This window comes from Boleophthalmus pectinirostris, unplaced genomic scaffold, assembly GCF_026225935.1.
Source record: "Boleophthalmus pectinirostris isolate CB_2022bp ecotype Guang Dong unplaced genomic scaffold, ASM2622593v1 HiC_scaffold_13, whole genome shotgun sequence".
Lineage (NCBI taxonomy): Eukaryota > Metazoa > Chordata > Actinopteri > Gobiiformes > Gobiidae > Boleophthalmus > Boleophthalmus pectinirostris.
The window spans coordinates 1,841,171-1,852,859 of NW_026571036.1; positions in this window are offsets into that span (position 1 = coordinate 1,841,171).

An 11,689-nucleotide genomic window follows, 5' to 3' on the forward strand; every position below is an offset into this window, starting at 1 on the left:
ACTTTTCAAACTGTCACACTTGTTTTGTTTTGAGCATTAGCTGTTTGTTTATTGATAATGAACTTGTCACATGTCACCACTTAAGGAGTGGCTTTCTACATTCCACATCTTCCATCCACTGGTAAAATAATCTAATCAACAGGGAGTAGGGCCTATTGCATTCACTGTGATGAGCGCATGGGCGAGAGGACGTGGTGCAGCTTTGAACAGCAGCAGTATCCCAGTAACTCACGCCACGAGATTCACCAATGAATGAATGGGGAAGGTTGAGAGCTTTAAAAACATATCATATGCTGTTCCCATGTGAACAGATATATTGTTTTTGCTCAAATTATTAGCAAAATTAGAAAGGCAAGATGTGCCAGCGTGTACTGGCAGTCGTCTACCTGCTCTGTTAAATTTGTTCTTTGTTGTGGCATTAGTCTGTATTATGTGCCAAGATATCTCTGGACTGCTGGTCTACGATCGCCAGCCACTTATTGATCTGAAGCGTGTCATGAACTGTTTCTTAATCACAATTTTGAGGATCAAGCATCCTGTTTCCTTCCTCACTTGGCGTCAGTCCTGGTCTACCTGCTGCTCTCACCTGTCTCCGTGGCCCAGAGAGCGCTGAAAACGCAGCAGCATCTTAGTGAGAGTGAAGGCTTACTGGAGAGCCAATTCTGGAATTATTTCTCTCCTTACCACTCCTGGAAACCCAGCACTTCAAAGATCACACGGACTAGGGTGGATCCAGCCTGTGACTCCTGCGTGCCTAGACACTGGCCTGCATCACCTGCCACTAGTAGTGCCTCTCCACAAGCATCTAGCCAAACGCCGCGGTGTGGAATTGAGCTGCCTTTGGTTGCTGCGAAGTAGTTCTACACGGAGTCCTGAGGATGTGACTCTCCTCTTGGGCCTTTTGAATGCGAGATTGCTAGTTAATAAAACATTTCTCCTGAATGATCTCTTCACTTTGCAGAATCTGGATTTTATGTTGTACCATCCAACTGTTTCTATCTGAACTCTCCTTGGATTTCTGGCAGAGGTGGGGGGCTAGCAACAGTGCGCAAATCCAGCTACGTCTGTCGGCAGATTCCAGTTGATCCGTTTTTGAGCTTTGAGCTTTAGATTTGCATATAAAGCCTTGACACCCTGGTTCTGTGCCTTTTGGTGTATCGCCCTCCAAAGTTCAATAAAGATTTGATTCAGGACTTCACAGATCTCTTGACTGGCCTATTACTGCGCTATGACCAGTTTTTGATTGTTGGGGATTTTAATATTCACGTTTGTTGTGAATCCAGACCTCTGGAGAAAAACTTTTTAAATATGATTGATTCATTTATCTTAACCCAGTCTGTGTCGGGCTCAACACACGTAAAAGGACACACACTGAACTTGGTATTGTCATTTGGTCTTAATGTAAATCTAATGGAAATTTGTAAAAAGGCATTTTTTGAACCACTTTGCCGTGTTCTTCTCTATAACACTGCCCCAAAGTGTGGTTACTCTGTGCACCCCAGTGCGCCGAGTGCACACAATGAACTCTATGACTGCTTCTTTGTTTTCTGACCTGTTCAATGCATCGGGAATTATGAACCGAGGTGACTCGCAAAACACCATGCCGGATGATACTTATACTGTCCAAGTGGGACATTAAAAGTTGGTAAAAGCTTTTTCAAAGGTTGCCATCTCGGGTTAGGGTTGGGGCTAGAGTTAGGAATAGAGTTGGGGCTAGGACTATATTAGGATTTAGGGTTAGGGCTACAGTAAGGGCTAGAGTTAGGAATTCAGGTAGGATTAGGGGTTAGTGTTAGGGGTTATGGTTAATTCAGGAGTTAGTGCTAGGGGCATGGTGCGTTTGTGGGGCACGGTGCGTGCAGGGCACAGCGTGGCCGGGGTGCGGCATAGGCGTAAGCGAGGGTCGATCATTGTTGCCTGTGGTTATATTTGTTGTTATAATTGCTGTAGTTGTGGTTGGGGCAGCTGTAATTCTCATTTTTGTGAAGATCCAGAAGTGACGGCTTTAGAAATTACAAGGCTTCTTTTCTTCTGTGCTCTGAGAGGGACAGGGGGCGGGATTAATGTAGAGTTCAGAAGAGCCAGTATCTAAACTTTCATTTATGTTCATTCAGATTAAGGAATCAGAAAGGAAATATCACTAAACAATACTTTATCTGGTACTCTGACATTGTAGATTTAAGCCTTTATGGAGCCTTTATGGGGTCTAAATTTTTGCACAAATACAATGATTATTATACATCTGGCAACGCTGCCCCAGTTGCATTCAGGGAGAGTCCTTGAACCTATATATATCAAAGGGGCATTAGTCAGTTCTTGTCCATAGATAGCACTCACAGTTCAGGGCAAAAAGGTTTTCAGCTCCTGTGTGGAACCTGTCTGCTTCTGTCTCTCAGCATGGGGTTTATACAAAGATATCAATCACACGTCACCAGAAGGTACTGATGTGACCAAGTCTAATTCAAAACCTGCAGATGGGTCATTTTACCAACTTCCACTAACCTGGAAAAATCTTTAATTTCATTTTAGGAAAGTTTGTAGTTTTTCATTTGACTTTTTCAAGTGAATTGTGTTGGACAATTGTGTGAATAAATAAAATCATGCTTTTGTGTCTGGGAATTGCTGTACACACTGTTTTTTTGTTTTTTTACGGTGTACATGTTGAGCTGTTGGCTCACATTTCACTAACTGTATAAACAATGAAATCTGCTTCCTCCTCCTCACAAAAGCTATTTACTTTTGGTTATAAACTGGCTGTTCTGGCTTCTAGATGAACCTGCATGTTATTTTTCCTCCTTCAAGGTGAGTCATGCCCTAATGCATAACTATTTTAATCTTTTTTGTATTCTTCCTTGTTCCTTGTTAAATGATTGTATCAAACCAGCAAAACACATTCTTTCTTTTGGTAAAATGTGTTCACTGTCAACAGCAAAAAACTTATTGTGATTGTGAAGTCAGTTCTTGTATTGATTTTAATATTGCTTCTTATATAAAACAAACCTTCCAAGTAAAGCTGGACTTACACTGGACCCTGTGACTCACCGTTATCAAACATGTCTGACCTCCCTATAACTGCACAAGCAGCTGTCTTGTGTTCATGGTGAGCTGGTGACTGCAGCTCATGACCCCTTGGATACGACACTGACGCACAGAAGAGCTGAAATTGAAATTGTTAGTTGTTTTTTTTTTTTTTCCAAACCTGCACATACAATTGTCATGACAATATAACAGTACAGACACAAATACAAACATGTTTGAAAAGGGGATGGATGAAGCAAAACTTTCCAATTTCCAATCTCCTCCCACACTTCACAAAACAACACTTCAACTATTCAAACTGTTGACCCAATTGCCACAGTATGGTAATGCAGGTGCTCCACGGTGTTTTTAAATGTTGTGAAGTTAGTTTTTGTATTGATTTTAATATTCCTTGTTCAGGCCGATTTTGACACAAATTTTAGCCCCACAACAATTTTATAATTGGGCTGAATTTCAGGTCAACAGTGGAGCCCACGGGTGCGTTCCTGGACGTGAGCACTTTCCAATGACATGTATATGTGCCACCATAGGTGTGTGCTGTCTTGCCTAAAAGATACAATGACAGTTTGAGCCATGGCTGCCCCACAGTAAGACAGTAAATGACGCTTCCATCTGATGATAAAAAACAAACAAACACATTTTTTAAAATGTCAGAGTAACAGCTCTGTGCTCTCCCTTCTTCATGATTAAATTAGTGGATCAAAGGAACGTCTCAGACCATGTGAAACCTGGACCTGGTTCAGTCCTGCACTGAAAAACAAAGGTCGCTGGATTTGCGTAAAAAAGTTCTGGAAAGCGGTTGTATGCAATAAAATTATGTTTAGGCTTTGAAACTGTTTTCGATCCCCTTTACACATATTTTTCTCAGAACATGAACATCACTTTTTCATGTTGATGAAATTTGATTAAATCATGCTGACTATGCATATTTATCTTATGTTACCTTATCATGAAATGTATAAGTATGTATAATTTAATTTAATTGATCTAATTCTGTAAAAGAATACAAACAGTCTTTAGTTTTCCACAGTTCTGTTTTGTCTTAACAGAATCAAACACACAGAGACACAAGGACAGAGACACACAGTTTGGAGCTGGACAGTGTGAAGATTTATTCCAGTGAAGCTCTGGTCTCTGTGGACACAGAATCACACATGATGATCACATTCTGATGATCTACTCTGTTCTACATGTTTAAATACATTTAAAGTACCTTTAATGGACCAGAACAGAAGAACAAGAACATTAGAAGTGTATCTGCAGAAACTAAACTCATCGTGTGCTGCTTTTCTTCCTCTAAACACAGTAACAGGGAGGGCATCTGGTATAAAGTCTCCTAGTGCCACATCACCCTGTAGAAACACGAAAACTGTTTCAATAGGAAGTTCATTTTGAAATTTTTTTAACTGTCCTGTGTCCTGAGTGTGTCTCTGCTCCTGGAGTGTGTCTGTCCTGTGTCCTGATGTGTCCTCTGCTCCTCTAACTGTCTGTGTCCTGAGTGTGTCTCTGTCTCTAACTGTCCTGTGTCCTGAGTGTGTCCTCTGCTCCTTAACTGTCCTGTGTCCTGAGTGTGTCTCGCTGCTGTCCTGTGTCCTGAGTGTGTCTCTGCCTCCTGTCACGTCCTGTGTTGAGTGTGTCCTCTGCTCCTGTCACTGTCCTGTGTCTGAGTGTGTCCTCTGCTCCTGGAATGTCCTGTGTCTGAGTGTCTCTGCTCCTGGAACTGTCCTGTGTCTGAGTGTGTCCTCTGCTCCTGGAACTGTCCCTGTGTCCTGAGTGTGTCCTCTGCTCCTGGAACTGTCTGTGTCCTGAGTGTGTCCTGCTCCTGGAACTGTCCTGTGTCCTGAGTGTGTCTCTGCTCCTGTCCCTGTCCTGTCCTAACTGTCCTGTGTCCTTGAGTGTGTCCTGTGTCCTGTGTCCTGAGTGTGTCTCTGTCTCTGACTGTCCTGTGTCCTGAGTGTGTCTCTGCTCCTCTAACTGTCCTGTGTCCTGAGTGTGTCCTCTGCTCCTGGATCCCTGTCCTGTCTCGTCCTGAGTGTGTCCTCTGCTCCTCATGTCCTGTGTCCTGAGTGTGTCTCTGCTCCTGGAACTGTCTGTGTCCTGAGTGTGTCCTCTGTGTGTCCTCTGTCTGGAACTGTCCTGTGTCCTGAGTGTGTCCTCTGCTCCTGGATGTCCTGTGTCCTGAGTGTGTCCTCTCCTCCTGAACTGTCTGTCTGAGTGTGTCTCTGCTCCTGTCACTGTCCTGTGTCTGAGTGTGTCCTCTGCTCCTCTAATGTCCTGTGTCCTGAGTGTGTCCTCTGCTCCTAACTGTCCTGTGTCTGAGTGTGTCCTCTGCTCCTGGAACTGTCCTGTGTCCTGAGTGTGTCCTCTGCTCCTGGAACTGTCCTGTGTCCTGAGTGTGTCCTCTGCTCCTGGAACTGTCCTGTGTCCTGAGTGTGTCCTCTGCTCCTCTAACTGTCCTGTGCCTGAGTGTGTCCTGCTCCTCAACTGTCCTGTGTCCTGAGTGTGTCCTCTGTCCTCTAACTGTCCTGTGTCCTGAGTGTGTCCCTCTGCTCCTGTCACTGTCCTGTGTCCTGAGTGTGTCTCTGCTCCTGTCACTGTCCTGTGTCTGAGTGTGTCCTCTGCTCCTGAACTGTCCTGTGTCTGAGTGTGTCCTCTGCTCCTGTCACTGTCTGTGTCTGAGTGTGTCTCTGTCCCTGGAACTGTCCTGTGTCCTGGTGTGTCCTCTGCTCTGGAACTGTCTGTGTCCTGAGTGTGTCCTCTGCTCCTGGAACTGTCCTGTGTCCTGAGTGTGTCCTCTGCTCCTGGAACTGTCCTGTGTCCTGTTACATTTGAATTTTCCCTCCAAAAGTTTTGGGGAGGAGAATTCCAGAGGGAGGAGCCTCACCAGAGATTATAATAAAGTCACGTTTCCTCAACCTGATTAAAACCTGCAGGTCTCACATCAGACACAATCAAGTGACCTTTATATGATTTAAACATGCTGGACAGAGAAATGTAAAAAAAAGTCATGTTATTGTTGTCAAATTTGTTTATGCAATTTGAGCAACTCCTCTCGGACCATTTTTCCGTGTGGTTCAGACTTGTTTAGACCTGTTTAGTCTGGTTGACTTCTGTGTGAGTTTGTAGTTTTTTTGTGATGAAAACAGAACAGAGAGACTCACCTGGACGTGCAGAGGTGGAGTGGGTTTGACTTTGATATGAGTCTCCCTCTGCTCAGCCTCTTCAGGAGCAGAGTCGTGTGTGTCCTGAAACATGATTAAACATTTTGTAAATCATCTGCTCAAAGGCTCAGATCAATCATGTAACACNTGTCCTGAGTGTGTCCTCTGCTCCTCTAACTGTCCTGTGTCCTGAGTGTGTCCTCTGCTCCTCTAACTGTCCTGTGTCCTGAGTGTGTCCTGAACTGTCCTGTGTCCTGAGTGTGTCCTCTGCTGTCCTGTCTCTGTCCTGCTGTGTCCTGAGTGTGTCCTCTGCTCCTGGAAACTGTCCTGTGTCCTGAGTGTGTCCTCTGCTCCTGGAACTGTCCTGTGTCCTGAGTGTGTCCTCTGCTCCTGGAACTGTGTCCTGTGTCCTCTGAGTGTGTCCTGACTCTCTCCTGCTGTCCTGGTCAACTGTCCTGATGTCCTGTGTAGTGTGTCCTGTCCTGTGTATTTGTCCCTCCAACTGTCCGTGCCTGAGTGTTCCTGGGGAGGAGAATTCCAGAGGAGAGGGAGCCTCACCAGAGATTATAATAAAGTCACGTTTCCTCAACCTGATTAAAACCTGCAGGTCTCACATCAGACACAATCAAGTGACCTTTATATGATTTAAACATGCTGGACAGAGAAATGTAAAAAAAAGTCATGTTATTGTTGTCAAATTTGTTTATGCAATTTGAGCAACCCTCTCGGACCATTTTTTCCGTGTGGTTCAGACCTTGTTTAGACCTGTTTTAGTCCTGGTTGACTTCTGTGTGAGTTTGTAGTTTTTTGTGATGAAAACAGAACAGAGAGACTCACCTGGACGTGCAGAGTTGTGGAGTGGGTTTGACTTTGATATGAGTCTCCCTCCTGCTTCAGCCTCTTCAGGAGCAGAGTCGTGTCGTGTCCTGAAACATGATTAAACATTTCTGTAAATCATCTGCTCAAAGGCTCAGATCAGATCATGTAACACTGAAAAACATAAAGCAAAGTCCATTTATTCAGGCTAGATTCATTTAGATTACCTCAGTCATCATGGGGAAAAAAATATAAAAATTGTGAACTTAATCAATTTACTTTAGAAAGTTTTCTAGGAGACTCAGTTAAAGACAGATGAATACTTTATTGATCCTAAAGGAATGACAATAATGAAATGTTATTATTATTATTAAGCCCAAGCGCCAGAAGCAAAGGGCCTTTTAAGTATCACAAAGTGATGCTTCTATGTTGAAGACTATTGGTTAATGAAGTTACACATTGAGTTGAAGCTTAAACACTGAGATCTTATCTGTTGAACAGTAACATTGTGTTTACTACATAATGTGTGACCTATGTGCTTCTAAGCAAATTCCTTTGCAGAACTGGACTGTGGAGATAAACCAGCTGTCTTATCTAAACAGACTTGGTGTGATTTACAGTGGTTTGGAGGAGGTTGTCACTTCCCCCTAAGAAGAAATACTGACACTTCAAGGCAACGATTCAAGGCGGGAACCTGCTCAACATATTATTTGCATATTCATATGGATGTTTATAAAAACTGTGTTGAAGTATTCAGAAGGGGTCCTGTTTTAGTCCTGGTTTTAGACCTGGTTTAGATCTAGTTTGGACCTGCCTTTAGTCCTGCTGTAGTCCTGGTTTAGTCCTGGTTTTATTCCTGGTTTAGTTCTAGTTTAGTCCTGGTTTTAGTCCTGGTTTAGTTCTGGTTTAGCCCAAAATGTGAAAACAGGAAAATCCCGCCGTGTAATCTCATTTATTTCAACAAAGTAACTGTAATCCAATTACCACTCACTGAAACAGTAACTGTAACCGAATACAGTTACTCATCATTTGTACTCTGATTACTCTGGTACATGTAATCTGTTACTCCCCAACACTGGTCTGTCTGAAGCTCTGTTACTCACGTCACACGGTCTGACCAGAAAAACTCGACTTATGTGAAACTTCAACATGTGACGTGATCTGTGCTGTTAAACACGTCACAAATGAGCTCGAGCGTCTTGTACATGTCAAAAGAAGGAAAACCTAACCCAGTGTAGGAGCTATTTGCTTATTTTATTCTAAAATGTGTTTATTATTTTTGTTTGTTAATCAGTTTACTCATTTAGTTTTGTTCATTTGCATCATATATTTTTGCTATGTTAATATTGTGTTTGCTGAAAGATACTGGATCTTACTAATCTTTGGAGAAATATTGGACATGGAAAGACAGATCTTCCTTACAAAGTCAACTGCTTCCATTAAAATATTTTACAATATCCTTCGGGGGTATTCTACTGTAGACTCTCTCTGGGAGAGAGAACTTGGTTGTACGATCACTGATGACAAGTGGGAAAATGTCTGGAACAATACAAAAACTCTGTGTGTTTGTAAAAGGGTTAAAGCAACACAGAGCTCACATTTCTCCTAATCGATATAATACATTAAAACCTAGCTCCTCGCCATTGTGTTTGAAGCGCAAAACAAGACTGGTTCCCTTACACACTGTTTTTGGTCCAAAAGTGCAACAATTCTGGGACATGATTGGACAAGAAATAGAAAAGATTCTGTCTGTAAATTTAACCAATGATCCTCTCTTTCTGTTGCTTGGTGTAACTGACCCCGTTGTAAAAGATAAATATAATAGAAAATTGTACGGGATGCTGACTTTTTGTGCCAGAAAAAGTCGACTAGTGAATTGGATATGTGACAAGACCCCCACAAAAACTCAACGGCAGAGGACGGTTCTTGGTTTTGTTTCTCTTACCTGACGTGTCGGCTTCATCATAAGGACAATGTCTTTAAGACATGGGAACCATTTTTAATATATACTGGACTTGAGATCCAATCCAATCCACTTTATTTCTATAGCACATTTCACAAACAAACTGTTTCCAAAGTGCTGCACAAATACATAAAAAATAACAACAATAAGATGATAAAGTAAACTACTAAAATAATACTCGTCTTAAAGTAATAAAACTAGTAAAATAATATCCATCCATCCATTTTCTTGTGCTTATCTGGGGTCGGGTCGCGGGGGCAGCAGCCTAAGCAGGGACTCCCAGACTTCCTTCACCCCAGACACGTCCTCCAGCTCCTCCTGTTGGACCCCGAGTCGTTCCCAGGCCAGACCAGAGACATAGTCCCTCCAGTGTGTCCTGGGTCTTCCCCGGGGCCTCCTCCCGGTGGGACATGAACACCTCCTGAGGGAGACGTCCAGGAGACATCAGAACAGACGCCCGAGCCTCAACTGGCTCCTCTCGACGTGGAGGAGCAGCGGCTCTACTCCAAGCTCCTCCCGTGTGACTGAGCTCCTCACTCTGTCTCTAAGGGAGACGCCCAGACACCCTGCGGAGGAAACTCATTTCGAGCGCTTGTATCCGCGATCTCATCCTTTCGGTCACTACCCAGACTCATGACCAGAGGTGAGGGGAGGAACGAAGACTGACCGGTAAATCGAGAGCTTCGCCTTTCGACTCAGCTCCTCTTCACCACAACGATACAGCGACCGCATCACTGCCGACGCTGCACCGATCCGCCTGTCAATCTCACGAAATGGCTGTATCTGTGTCTAATGTATGAACGGGCCAATGTTTGTTTGTTTGTTTGTTTTGTTTTGTTTAATTTTGCTTGTATTCTTTATATTGTTATTTTGTTGATTATTAACTAAAAAGCCAATAAATATATATGCAAAAAAATATATATATTGTGTTTGCTAATTTGTTTAATCTGATTTAGTATTATTTATGTTGCACCTTTTCTGTTTTTGGTTTCATCTGTGGGCACCTCGTGGGTAAAAGAGGCTGGTTCAGTAGGACCAGAGTGACCTGAGTGGACCTGTGCTTCTTTAGGCCTTAATTCTTTGTCCTTGCTGTTTGCCTAAAACTCAGAATGAACCTTGGAAGTGAATATGTCATGAATATTTAAAAATATTTGGGGATTTTTGGCTGATGATACTTTGCAGCTGATGTCATCGTTCATCGGGGCTGTGATGCCAACTGGAGGCACTGCTCAGTCTGCAGTGTTGGGAAGTTTACTTTTAAAATGTAATCCCCTACAGATTACAGATTACACACACCAAAATGTAGTTTGTAACATAATCCATTAAATTACTTAAAGTGAGTAATGTAATCTGAATACTTTGGATTATTTGATTTGTTGTAGAGCAGTGGTCACCAACCTGTAGATCGCGATCAGCAGTTGGATCTTTGCCGTGTCCCTGGTAAATCTCCAGCTTAATTCAACAGTTTGTGATACTCGATGTGCATTGAAAGTGAGTGTTTACTTTGGTTTAACTTATCTGCGTGAGGTGGTCTTTTCACAAATGAAAATCATCAAATCCAAGCACAGAAACAGTCTGACTGACAGGCACCTCACAGATTGTCTCAGTTTAACTGTCTGCAACTATAAACCAAACTTCAAAACATTATCCAAGGAAATTCAGACTCACTCATCACCCTGAGTTTGATAATAACAGAACTTCTCTCATTAACCCTTCGATATACTGTTAATGCTCTTTTGGTTGCTTTCACTGCATTTGGTTTGCATTTTGTTTGTATTGCAGTTGCACATTTTTTCTTGCAGAGAGTGTTTTAGTCCTTATTCTGTAATGAGTGTTCCTTAAGTAAGATTGCAAAAATAAAGCTGTCTAGAACTATAAACATGATCACTTTTGTTGTTGTTATTTCCGTTCATGTTGGTAGATCTTGCTCTTTTCTCGGACCAAACATGTAGATCTTTCTCTGAAAAAGGTTGGTGACCACTGTTGTAGAGAAACAAAGTGTCAGGGAATTTACCCTAAGACGTCAAATTACATTAAATAAAGACACAACAAAACGAGACGGCTTAGTTTTTACTTGTGCAAGGAGAGAGAGAGAGAGAGAGCTGTTCCGAACACTGTCTGACCTCTCTGACAGACACTCCCCAACAGCAGCTTTTATTTCAGTCATTTCACAGATACAGTACAGTACATTATGTTATATCACACAACGTTTACATGATCACATACTAACAATCTTTAGGCTAAACCACCCCCCATTTCACACTTGATCACAGGCTCCAGGTGATAAACAATTTGGTCAGTTTTCTCCCAAAAACTTATGCAAACCACATGAGGGAAAAACCCTTATTTGTCTTCTCATGGGCGACTCAGTAGATGAGTTTAATGAGTCAGCAGTTCTTGTACTAGGACATATGATAAACATATGGAAAAACCCAAAAACGCAATTGTTGATAACTTTAATCACACACACAAATGATTATGATTTTAAATGATTCATAATATTTAAAATAACACAGAAATTCTTTCACACAAAGACAAGGAAATCTTCACATAAGAAGTTTTGTCTGAAAAAAAAAAAAAAGTCCAGACTTTACTGAACCAAATTAAAAATATTATTGATAGAAGAAGAAGAAACACGTCCACACAGCAGGATTTAGTCCTGTTAAATCCTGTTTTAGTCCTGGTTTTAGTCCTGTTTTAGTCCTGGTTT